General features: G+C 49.2%; 1 long non-coding RNA gene across 1 annotated transcript in view; it reads left to right on the top strand.

The window, feature by feature from the left end:
• The first annotated feature begins 2,788 nt into the window (after positions 1-2,788).
• Positions 2,789-10,513, top strand: part of LOC308058489 — a 35,205-nt gene continuing 27,480 nt past the window's right edge. The window contains exon 1 of the long non-coding RNA XR_013925848.1: positions 2,789-8,765. This is a non-coding gene — a long non-coding RNA (uncharacterized lncRNA). The remainder of the gene's footprint in view (positions 8,766-10,513) is intronic.

Raw genomic sequence — 10,513 nt, 5'->3', positions numbered from 1 at the left:
AGAGAGCAGGAGGAGAGCACCCGTCGCTCCCCAAGCTGCAGGGTCCCCCCCTCTTCTCACACCCTGCCAGGAAGGAGGCATTTGTTTCCAGCGGATTAATTGCAGCCCCTGCACCTGTGGTTATCAGCTTCAATATACTTTAAATTTAACCTGCATCATCTATTTATACACCCAGGGCCCGAAACGCGTTTTTCTGTGGACTTGGTGTGGGGGTAGCAGCCCCGGGGAGGGTTGGGGCTGGCTGGGGAAGCTGTACAGCCAGGCTGATGATCCAATTAAGTCAACAAAGAGCCCCAGTGATACGATCTAAGGGTTCAGGAGCTGGGAGTAAACAGGGAACTGCGGCAGAAGGCAAAGCCAAGCAAACATATGGAATAAGTTACGGGGGAGACGGTTGAGACAAAGTGCAGAAATGAGTTCAAGAGATGCCTGGGCTTTTCTCAAGAGAAGGAAAAGGACTCGAGGGGGTATGCTTGAAAAAGCAGGAAGGGAGGATTAAGATAAAGCCAAAAGATGGAGGCCTGCTGTGCTGACTGGCCTTTGCTTGTTCCGGGAGCTTTTTTTTTTTTTTTTCCCCCTGTTTTTTTTTCCTCTCTTTTTTCATTTGACTGTAACAGATATTAATGTAATTAAAAGATGAGGGAGCTACTGGAGAGATCAGCAGTAAGTTAAGGGCAAGCTGAAGGGAGTAGGAGTGGGAGCTACCTAGCAACCAATGCACAGGAGCCAATAAAATGTACAGATAGGCAAAATCCAGGGGAAAAAAATAAAATACAAAGCCCAGGACCATGAACAATGAGCTCAGACATTGCAGCCCCAAAGTCCTACAGTGGCGTAAGCAGGAGAATTGACAGCTATGCGGTGGGCCAGGGGATGTGACACCAGTCCCAGTGTCCTGGGACAAATTCCCACCTGCCCCCATCTCTGTGTCGCTGTGGCCTTATGCCATGGCTTGGTCGTGTCCAGACTCTGGCCAGCACTTTGTAGCACCTGTTGAGGGTTCAGGTGGGTTTATGGCCAGGGCAGTGTTGGCAGGGAGGTGGAGAAGGTGAGAAGCACAGGTCCCCGTGCTGGGCAGCTGAGGGTAGTAGAGGCAGCGGCAGCAAGACCTGGGAACCCAGAGGAAACTGTCTATAAGTAGTGGGGGCTATTTTGACTGCTCTCTGTAACCCCCAGGGATGGCAGCGTCCCCCACCCCTGGGAGCAGCCTTCCTGCTGGCTCCAAAACCCAACCTCAGTGGGGTGAGCCACGCTCCTTGCCCAAGGAAGAGGGAGGGGGGAAACTAGCCCACAAAGAGTGTCCCTGCTATGCTTTGACCTGCTTAAGAGCTTTTTATAAAACTTACTTGCAGTTAAAGCTGTGTGACTTTTTTTTTCAGGCAAGACCTCACATTTGATCCTGTAATTGTGGCATGATTTATTTTTTAAAGAAGACAGTGTTACAGAAAACTACACCCAAGAAGAGCTCATCCTCAGTCTTGCTGTGCTTTTGGGAAGGACAGTGGCCTTTCTCCAGCAAGCAAACCCCCAGTTTCCATTTTGAATCTTAATTCCACATTATTATTGGATGTAAATCTTGTTTGGCTTCAGAGTGTGGAGAATTATCCCAAAAGGTCAAGTAAATTGGACAAGTTGCCTTCTAAATTACCAGGCTGTAAAAAAAAAAAAAAAATTATCCAGATTTGAAATTTTGCCCTGTGTATTCTTTCTTTAATGTGGGCTTTTATTTACTAAACTGCTGTTACTATATCACTGAGTTTTTCACCCAGGTGAAATGTGTTGACAAGCTATTTCTAAGAAAATATGGCATGATTAAGGCACTGAGGGGTAAGAAGGGCTAAAGAATTTTTTGCCCTCCTGTGGCAGATTGCAGCTGATGTCTCCACTGGTGTCATACATGTCACCTTGCCATGGGCTTTCTCCCAGGCCCTGGGGAGGAGCAACCACAGAACTGAAGAGGAGGGCTAGAGCTCCACTGCATGCTTCAGGGCTTGACCACATCCTTATGTTTATTTGGCCCCCACTCGCGCATGCTGCTCCGCACTAATGCCAGTAGCTTCTGCCGTGGCTTCCCTCGGTACACTTGCATAGTTAAAAGTAAGCACATTCATGCTTGCAGGATCAGGGACTTGTTTTGCAGTAATGGATTTGTTGCAGAATTATAGCTAACTAGCTGTGTCTTCTGCAAAAAAGAAAAAAATTGGTTATGCTGGTTTTTGAGTTTCAGGCCATTAAAAATTACCCAGAATGTACAGTCACTCAGTAGCAGCTTCATAGATAAGGATTTAATTATAAGCCCTGCACTTACTTATACTCTTTGAATACCAAATGTATTTTGTGATTGCTTTCAGAGCACACTATTTTTTTTCCCCAGAAATTTGAAGGCAATTGAGCAATTTTACAGTCTGGAGTCCTGATTCAGCAGCCTTCCCTGTTCAGCAAAGAAATGATGTGCATAATTCCAATGGGACTTGGGCATATGCCTAATTGGGACCAATGTTTAAGATCACATTAAAATTAAAATCTTAATTTTTGTACCATTTTTGCGCCTCTGTGCGGAACACAATTTGGTTCTGTGACTCAAACTTTTATACAAAGAGGTCTTCGTAATATCTCCACTTTGCTGCAGATGCTCTTGCATGTACTGCACAAAGCCCAGAAGGTTTAATGGAAACTTTACATTCAGTTTGTATGTAAAATACTTCGAATACTTTCTATGTATTACAACATATGTATGCACTCAGAGAAGGAGGAAGAGAAAAGGAGGCTTTGGAGATGCCCAGGGCAGGGCGGGGGGGTTAGCTGAGAAGTTCAGCATGGGGATAGCTAAAAGTAGGCTTGTAGCTGGAGATTTTCGCTGGCCAATGACAACTTCCACTGTTCTGAGGTTTTGCTTTTGCTTTTACAGTGTTTCTTGCTTTCTTTTGCCTTCCCCATCCCGCATCCCAATTCTTGGAGAATCAGATGCTTCAGAACAGCTTTGCAATGCTAAGCTGGCCCAAGGCACCCACTGACAGTGTTGGAGACCCAGTTCAAGCACAAGCTCTGCTCAGCTAAAAGATTTATACTCAGTCTTTCCTTGTCCTAATCATTTGGCTACTGGCCAGGCAGTCCTGATATTGTATCCTCCTCCAAACTCTGGCTTTAAGCAAAAATTCCATCCTTCTTTCTGTGAAAGTTTATAGCAGCTGCTGTGCTCCTGGGGAACAAATCAGCTCTGATGAGCTTGCATTGTCTCATGGAAAAGCCGTTTTATTCATAAATTTCTAGGCAAGCTGTAGCCAGCATGCTGGGCTTTGTCCCCATGCTCTGAATGACATGTGATCTGCAGGCACTGGGGACCACGCTGCACTGCCTATCTCCAGCAACCTGGGGGCAACTGAAGAGCAGAAGCCCTGTGCCTGGGATGCATCCTCCCTCCTGCCTTCTCATCCAGTGGGATGGGGAGAGGAAAAGGTGTTTGTAAGCAGTCCCTGCAGAATATGTGGGGAGCATCATGGTCACTTAGCCAGGGTAGGTTAAACCAGCACATGTGTGCTGAGCCCCAGGACTGCTGGTGTGGGTTTAGGGGTGCTCATGGAAATGTGTGGGGCACAGAGAGTGTACATGGGAAATGGTGGTTCACTGGTTTTGTCCAACTTCCATCAGCACCTTGGCTTCACCGGCGAAAGGGATGACCCAGCCAGGGGTTGGGACTCTGGTTACACATATGTTCAAGAGGTACAGTGCATCATGTAAGAGGACCTCCAGTTTGGACTGTAGCTGTGATCTTTCACACCAGCATGTTACAGGGCAGATAAACCTCATTTGAATTTTCCCCAATAGGATTTTTTATGACCTGTTACACCAGCGTGAAAAATAATTCTCCCTGACAGTTGACTTCATTACACCAAAAGGCTTAGGCTGTTTCAAACTGCAGCGCCCTTCATGCTTCTCTTGTCTGCTACAGACTTGCCGAGGAGGAGGAAGACAGGAATATGGGAGTGCTGTATCCCTCCTACCCTGAACCACCCCACAACTGCACAGCTTTGCTTCACTTGTGCTTGTGCTTCCCCTTCCCTTGCTGTCTGGGACACCAGCAAACCAAGCTGAAGTACTGTGAGCCTTCCCAGGTGGGAACCACGGCACTGAACTCACATGTCATCCCAGAGCTACAGCATTCTCATCCAGCAGCCCCTCTACTGTGAATAATTGGCCAAACACAGACTAACACGTCATCTGCAAGTATGCCATGTACTGGGTCCTGGGTCCCTTCAGAGTACCCTGCCCACTAAAGGCCACACCACTGGGACCCTAATTCACAGAGGGTCTCCCCAGCATCTGCTCAAACCAGAAGGGTGCACTGCTTCCCAGCTTGCTTTAATGTCCCTTCTCCTGGAGGGTGTCAAGCTTTGAGGAGCTGGACCAGTCTGTAGGGCAGGTGGCAAGCCCCATGGAAGTGTCTGGGGGAAACACATCTCCCTCTCAGCCCCCTCATGACAGCACAGCTGGGAACAGTAATGGGTCACAGGGCAGTTTTGCTTTAGGAAAGCTACTACCAGCACATTGTACTCTACTGTGCTGCAAGGTAGTATCTGGATATTAAATAAGGAGCGTGGAGGTTTTTCTCACCATTATAATAACACTGCAAACTGCTATGTTATTTATTGTCATATCATTTTTGCCAAGGGCTTTAGCTTGTCTATTGGTCGTTAGAAGCAGAAGCGTTTGCAAAACAGTTTAAAAAAAATCTTGCGCTGTTATTCCTCAGCTTCCATTTCCGAGCGCTCTACCTCAGGATAATGGTGAAACTGCCTGCACACAAAACGCTGCCAGATGTAGAAAGTAAACGAGCTGAGAAAAAGAAATGCTTTTTATCATTTCTTTCAGCTAGAGTAATTGTACGTGTTACTCGGAACAATTGCAGGAATGAAATTTTCAGAGGGAAGTGTGATTTAGCTGAATTTCAGCTCCCTTTTCCCTGTTTTTTTTAACACTAGCTGTAACTTGTGTCTATGGCCAGTCATCCTGGAGGGTCTGTTGGGCTTTCCACAACGTGAGCAACCCCGAAATACAGGCTCTGCCTGTCACCCATCATATTCTTTAGCAGCAGTCTGTGCCACAGCCACTGCACCGCACACCACGGCCGACAGCAAACAACTGCAGCGCTCTGGCGTTCGCAGCATGTTTGCTTTTCGCCCCCCTGCCCCCCCCCACCACCACCACCCCCCACACCCCCGCCCAAGCAATCGACATGTAATTGCAGAATATTTAGAAGAAGAGGAGAAATGAAGGTCAGGACCCCGCAGCCCACGCCTGCTGCCCCCATGCCGACCAACCGTCCCTGCCGGCACTACGTGACATGACTCGGCCGCAAGCCCGGCCTCACCCCGGCCGTGACTTGCATGGGATAAGGAGTGGGAAGCGCTGGAGCCATCTCCCCGGTGTCTGAGCCAGGGGCAAGGTGCTCCCAGGGCAGTGCCCTGGCTCCAGGAGCCGGCAGGGATGTCTGCTGCTGAGCAAGGCTGCCAGCCTGCCAGTCCCTCCGTCAGCAACCACTGGCTACCGGCTTTTGTCATTCAGATGGTGAAGTCCCTGTGTCTGCACCGTTATTGGGCTCTTAATATTTAGCAGCCTGTCGGGCAGCTTTAATTACTTTCTCTCCAGAGCAGGCTGTGGTTTGAGGAGGGCGGGGGGGGGCTGGAGGGGGAGTGAGCTGCAAAAGGCATTTGCGGAGGTTCACATGCAAGGCAGCTCAGGCTTAAATGCGCAGGATCGTGGGATTAAAAGAAGTGTTAAAAATGTGCCCTTTGTGATATGCCTTGCAGCGCCAGGGACCGGCGTGCACAGCAGTTATGAATATACGCAGCTGATTTAGGGCCACAGCCTGCCAGCAGAGCCGCCGCAGCCCACACAGCCGAGCAGGACGGCCCCCCTGGCCCCTCTGTCCCCACTCTGGTGGAAGCCTCTGAGTACCCCTCAACACACAGGCACCCCTCCCCTCCCAAAACCACCCTCCAGCCCCAGGAGCAGCTGAAGTTCCCCCAGCTCTCCTCCACAGAGGACACAGACCCCAGACCAGCACCCTGGCATTGCTCTACCCCTTTGCTTGCTCCCCCTTGCCCATCCACTGGCTTCCCTACGTCCCCTCGTGGGCCCTCCCCTCCCCGGTCCCCCAGCCCAGTCCTTCTTTTAGTGGCACCCGAAACAGCCAGGATGACACCTTAAGGCCCATTTGCCTTCATTTTGTCTGTCCTCAGTCAACCAAAAAGTTTGTACTCTCCCTGCCACCCACCCCACCGCCCCACCCCGGTATGTTCTACATGTCCTCTACATCCCATCTATTCCAGACCACCAGCACTGGGGAGGGTGGCCATGTGCTTCTGCGCAACTCAGGAATAATCCCACCATGACCTAGGGTGGACCCATGAGCCAGAAATAATAATTCCAAATATTTAAAACAGCCGAAGGAGACTGGCTGAGATAAAATGTCATGGGTAATTCCCTGCCAGCACAAACAATATGAATTACAGAATTAGTAACACAAAGTATCGTTAGCTGTCCTGGCTCCACAAAAATAGGCTGTGTCTCCGCAGTCCGAAGGCAGTACAGGGCGGTTTGAGAAGGGTGAGACTGGTGGCACATGGATACTGCTGAAAAGAAGCCAATTAGTGGTTTTCTTCATGGCTTTTGTGGTGTTTCATGACCTCCCTGGTTGAGCATATTCTCCAGAGGTTGCTCTGACCTGGATCGTTGGGATTCAGATGTTAATTTTTTTTTTGATGTGATAGAAGTAAAAGTGGCCAGCCTGGCATTTGGGACATATGCGTTGCTCCCCAGCAGGTTGGAAAAGCATTGGCTCTCAAGGCAGCACGTGGCCTGGCTCAGCTGTTTCTGAAATGAAGGTAAGCCTACAGTGGCCAGAGCAGCTAGTTACATCAGATATTGAATATTTGAGGAAAAAAGTCCCAGTATGGAGCAGCTCCAGCTTTTCTTGTTTCCCCCTCTGTGTTCACTCCTGCACCATGAGATTCCCACTCTCCTTGACAGCATGTTGCAGGGATTGTTCGTACCAGTTTGCTTCTCAGTGCAGCAGAGGTGAAAGCTGCACAGATATTTAACAGTAATAACCCTCACATTCAACCACTTTGCAGACATTTACTGCAGGTAGCAATATCTCTGTTCTACAGATAGGGATTTTAAGAGAGACAGGGATAACCTGAATCGCCCAGGGTCCCAAAGGAGAAGTGTGGTATATCAGAGCTGCAAGTCTACCTTACAGACCCATGCAAAGCCTGTTAGACAAAACCTTTCTGTATTAAAAGTCTTTCTTTGGGGAAACCAGTGATCCAACTCTCATCCTGTGTCCATTTCGCAAATTGCTTCTCACAGCCCATGCACAGCTTTTGAAACCCATCCTGAACTCCCACTGTTCCACATGCTTCTTGTCGGCTCCAGGTGACTGCCAAACCTCTTCTTTGAAATGAGAAGTATTTTTAAAACTAGATAGAATTTAGTAGTTTATTTTTTAAATGTTGGAATATTCAACTAGATAAGAAATATTTGCTTAGAGAGACTTCTTGTGCAGCTAACCAGCTCAGTAATGCATCACTTTGATAAAAAGCTCTCCCCTCTTCATGTGGTAAATACAGCATACATTATTCCTTTCTGCGTGATGATGTTAAATAAGGGAAGCATGCTGCAGATGGGGGGTTTCCTGCCTTTCTCATTTGATTTAGGCAGTTCCAGATGATGAGAACTCAGATCCGGGAGGGATGCAGTGACTGCCTATGTGGGTTAAAAGTGGCTCTGCCACTGACTGCCTTTATGTCCTTGGTCTTATCACTTAGCCTGAAGTATTCTCAAATTCCTTACTTTTAGGCTTCAGGGAGGGCTGGGGGGTTTACACATTATTGTAATAATTTCCTGAGGCTTTACACGTGACTCCCTGAACTCCCTTCCATGGGAAATGGTCAACAACAGCAAAATCCTGGGTGGGCCCACCAAGCTTCCTGGACCCCTAACCTGGAGGCAAGCAGAGGGGATCCAGGAAGGCAGGATTAGCCAGGAAACACACCCCGTTGTGATGCAGGCTGAGCCAGCGGCTGCGAGTTTGCGAGTGAACAAACTGGCACCGCCTAATCAGATGTTAATTCCAGGGAGGGAAGAAGCTGGCTGGAGCCTGCAAAGGGTGCTGGCAGCAAGGAAAGCCACGGATCCACTCCCCAGTCTGCTCTGCAGAGAGGCGGGATGTGATTTGGGGTGTAAAGCTGTATTAATGTCCAAAGCACTGCTTGGCTCACACAGGAATCCTTTGTGTCCTTAATGAAGGGAAAAAGCAGGGCTTTATTCTGAAGCTTTGTGTATAATCAGATGCCGTGTTGTAAGGCTCTGGAAAACACACCAGAAATAATAATCGGGAGGAAATAAAAGGTTTAGTTCAAAACAGTGTGTGATTTAAATAAGAAGTGAAAAAGAAAGTGCGCAGGATTTGAGCATCGGAAGAATGAACTTTTAATTCATTTGCATTGAGATTACAGGGGGAGGGGCAGCATTTAAACTGGTATAAAAAACTAGTTTAGATGTAAATGAGAGATAATGGTCTTTGGTAAGGAAATAAGCAGGGGGATGAACTTTGGCCATCAGGAGCCCGCAGCAAGTCCTGGCATTGTCGCTGGAGCTGGAAGCCCCAGATGCAGTAATTAGCAATGAGTTTGCAGATCTCAGCACCGGCAGAACAAAAGGGCATCGCTGTGGAGCTGGGCTGCCAGCTGGGAGAAGGGGAGGTGAGCTGGCATGCCACAAGGGATCATTACCCAGCAGTTTGCAGAGGGGAAAAGAAAAGATCCGAGGGTGCAGCCTGGGGCAGGCATAAAAGCGATCTAGGGTTTGCGGGGTTTAATAGTTCCCAGAGCCCTGGCATTTTCAGCTGAAAAATTCCCTCGGCAGCTGAGCCAAACGGGTCGAGGTTTTTAAATAGGTCCTGTGATACCCATGGAGACAAGTGTTGCTATTCTTTAACCCCTGAAGGCTCAGCTGACTAGTCTGGATCAGGGAGGGATGGCAGGTGGAGTAAGGTGATTTGGTTTATAATCATCTCATACGCTTGTGCTCACCTCCACAAGAAGGGAGAGTGGGAAGCCGATCACAAGCCCCTGCTGGCTGTAGCCACGCTGCTGCTCACCCCCTCGTCCCCGGACCATGACGGTGTCTGCTGCATAGGCAAGTTAAAGCCGTTTACATACAGCCCATGTGCACCTCATGTCCTGCAAGGGTATCAATCTCCGAAGTTTAGCCAGAGATCTGAGCTTCATTACTGGTATTATTTGTATTTATTGAGAAGAACTGGTCCCCGGTTTGCCCTGGGAAAAGCCCAGCTCTTTCCCTAGGGTCCCTTAATTCATGAAGGGATTGATTGATCTGCTTATTACTATCATGTTATCATTTTTTAATTGCTGGCAAGGAACGGCCTCCCTGGAATGCAGCGTTTGTTTCTGCTGAGGCTGTCATGGCCCAAAATCCTCCAACCCAGGACGGCAGCTTCTGGCATAGCAACCCCCATGCTCATGAAAGAATGTGCCTCTGCTCCTTTCCCTGTGTGTGGTGCGGAGCCGTTTGCTGCGGGCACATCTGATGAATACCGCCTGTTGCCACCTCTCAGTAGCCTGCCTAATCCCAAACAGATTTGTTATAGATTTACATGCGGAGTGACCTGGTTTCTAGGTCCTGTCAGGAAAAAAATAACTCTGCTGTCATCTGAGTGATGCATGAGGCAGGCAGCCCTCAGGTCAGGCCCAGGCTTTACGTTCCCAGGACTGGTGGAGGAAGGCAATTTGGCCTCCTGCTCCTGTGCCACTGCGCTTAATGCCCCGTACAGCACCTAAATACTGCCGAGGGTGCTGCCAGCCCAGGCTCCCCCCTCGCAGCATCACTGAGCAGGGCTTCATCTCTTCCTGTGGGCTTTCACTCACTTTTTGTAGGTGCTGGCTTTGCACACCGTGAGATGGGGTCCCAGGAAAAAGCCCCCAACCCCCCCCCCCCCCCCCCCAGAGGTTCCCATGCAGCATTTGAAGCAGAAGAGGTTGAACAGGCTGAAAGCCAGGAGAAAGAGAGGTTTCCACTGCAGGGCAGTGGAAAGGGAGGTGAGGGGCAGCTGTTTTGGTCCCCCACTGAGCTCCAGGTTAGCAGCCAACACTCTAGTGCCATCTGGGCAGAGGGACAGGAGGTGCAGCCCCATCTCCACCCCTGTCCCTGTCCAGGCACATTGAAGCAGCCCTGCTCTTCTACCCGGGTCGCTCACACAGAGACATCAGAGGGCCTGTGAAGGATGCACAGGGAAGAAAGCACCCAGCCTTCGATAGCCCTGCCTGGGCTGCTGTGATTTAGAAAGCAGGTAGCAAGTCTGTTCCTGCTATGCTCAGGCCCTATTTTTATTAGTTTCTTAGCAGCGCGTGTCAGGGAAAGTCCTGAAGCTCACCACAAGGATCATTTATTTCTCTTTCTCCTTCCCTCCCCCAAACTAATCCCATTTCAC

Source organism: Falco punctatus (assembly GCF_963210335.1).
Source record: "Falco punctatus genome assembly, chromosome: 2".
In the NCBI taxonomy this organism is placed as follows: Eukaryota; Metazoa; Chordata; class Aves; order Falconiformes; family Falconidae; genus Falco; species Falco punctatus.
The sequence above is the reverse complement of the archived record's forward strand: the minus strand, read 5'-3'. Positions and strand labels throughout refer to the sequence as shown.